The sequence below is a fragment of the Populus nigra genome, chromosome 18 (assembly GCF_951802175.1).
Source record: "Populus nigra chromosome 18, ddPopNigr1.1, whole genome shotgun sequence".
Classification (NCBI taxonomy): Eukaryota; Viridiplantae; Streptophyta; class Magnoliopsida; order Malpighiales; family Salicaceae; genus Populus; species Populus nigra.
Genome location: NC_084869.1, coordinates 2956633 through 2958854, shown reverse-complemented (window position 1 = coordinate 2958854; position 2222 = coordinate 2956633). Strand labels below are relative to the sequence as shown.

At 38.8% G+C, this 2222-nt stretch overlaps 1 pseudogene; it reads right to left on the bottom strand.

Annotated features, from left to right (window-relative positions):
- Nucleotides 1-499: 499 nt before the first annotated feature.
- On the bottom strand, nt 500-1430 carry LOC133678092 (protein BASIC PENTACYSTEINE2-like; annotated as a pseudogene).
- Nucleotides 1431-2222: the final 792 nt, after the last annotated feature.

Genomic DNA, 2222 nt, shown 5'->3' with positions numbered 1-2222 from the left:
AAACTCATCCACATGGACTAATTATTAGCAAAGAAAAGTTGTCTTACTAACAATGTGGCAAGCCTCAAGCAACTAACTCAGAAAATCTAAACTAGGTCATAGGTAAGCCACATGAACGCTCATTCATTTACACAAGCTGCAATAACTGCATAAGGAATGAGGCACCCAGATTCACCACAGTTAGATTTGCATTTCAAATGTATGCTAAATCAGATGAAATAGAATGCACATACATAAATTAAGAAAGAAGATCAAGGAAATCTCTCAACAATTAACAGTAGCAAGGAGAGAAAAAAAAAAATCCATCACATATATTTTAAAAGGGCATCAGGAGAAAAAGAAACTATGAGACATGAATCCATTAAAATAATCTCATCTATACATCATTCTCCCTGGCATCAAAAAGTTTGAAACAGCTAAGACTACAAGCAAAAAGAAGATAAAACAACAGCTACATTGCGTATAATTAAAATATATACAAATACAAACATGGTGGCTTGCAGCAGTGGGCAATAGAAAGATCCAAATGGTACACCTACCTGATAGTAACAAACTTGTCTGTACCGTGTTTAGCCCAGTGAGTTCTTAGATCAATCCGATTAGACAAGACATAGCCTTCACCAGGAAGTTTCTCGAAAACTTTCTTAAAGCTCCTAAACTCATTTTTCTCCCTTCTATCCTTGTACCACGCCGTTTTGCACTTATAGGCAAGGGATGCACAGATCATATGCATGTCGTACAACATGCCGATTGCCACCCACCACAACCCCATCGATAACATAGTTGGGGGCTGCCAGTGCATGAGCAAACCGGTATAGGAAATACTGAGATGTCCATGCTGATCCCATTTATCAAAATTTCAGCGGTTTTCTTGGCAGACCTTCCTCGTTGAGCAGAAGGACTACCGTCAGGCTTGGGTACTTGAGGGCCTCTCTTACCCTTCTTTGCTTTAAGGGATTTCAAAGCTTTTGGATGCCGCCTCTTCTTCTCAGGACCATTTGCCTTTTCAACAACACCAGCAGCTTCAACTTGGTCCAGTGTTTCGTCATTTGCCGAATAAGGTGGTTGAAACGTTGCATATGACGAGCTGCAGATGTTTCAGGCAAAACCTCAGCATAATTATGGTTTCCAAGCAACATTTTGAGAAACTTTTCCCTCTGGCCAATCCAAGCACCCCTCATGTACTCCATGGGGAACATGGACGAAACACCAATATCCCTATGGTGAAAACCTCCTTTCACACTTTTCATGATCGTTTTACTGCGTGAACCCAAAAGGGGTTTCTCAGGCATTGTTGGGGACATGAGCTGAAGACCCACATTTCCTTTAACAGATGTTGGTTCATCCCAATTGCGAATATCCAAACTGTGATCTTCATTCATTAATTATTTCAAACTTTACCATTCAAGATAACTTTATTTAAGCTTAACAGAATATGTTATTGTCTGCATTGTGTTCACCTAATAATCTACAAAAAGATTGTAGACACACAAAAATTAAAACCCAAATCACAGTAACCAAAATAACTAATAAGCAGATTGTCAATTCATAGTAAAGTTTCTGTCTTGAAACTGACAGAGGTCTCAATCAGAACTAGAAGCCGAAAAATCAAGAAAAGAAAAATCATATGGTTCATATTCAGAAAGTAAGATCTTTGAAATCTACTATTTGTCAAAAATGAAATTTAGTATTTGTCAGACTTACTTGGAAAAAGACGAAGAGGTTTTCGAGGGTTCTTCTCCTCCTCTACAAAAGAAGCACAGAAAAAGAAGTCATGCACGCCATTTTTGGATGTCATTACTTTTTACTCCCCTCATTTTTGAACGTAGTCCTTATCTAGTATTTGAGAATGTTTGTTTTCGCTAGTTGTCAGATTCGGCTCCAAAACTAACGTGAAAATGTATCTATAACTGGATTATTGGAATTAGGCAAGGAGACCCTCCGTACTTATTTGTTTTGTGTCTAGAACGTTTGTCCAATTGACAAATAAGGAAGTTGAGACAGGTAGTTGGAAGCCGTTCAGAACTGGCAGAGGGGGACCGAATGTGTTTCATTTATTTTTTGTTGACGACATGTTATTCTCAGAAGCGAGGCACAGCTGAATAGGGTGGTTGACTGCTTGAACTTGTTTTGTGAAGTTTCGGGGTCAGAAAGTCAGTGTACATAAAACACAAATTAGGGATTTTAGGAAGTACCTGGGAGTACCTGTGCTGCACCAGAGA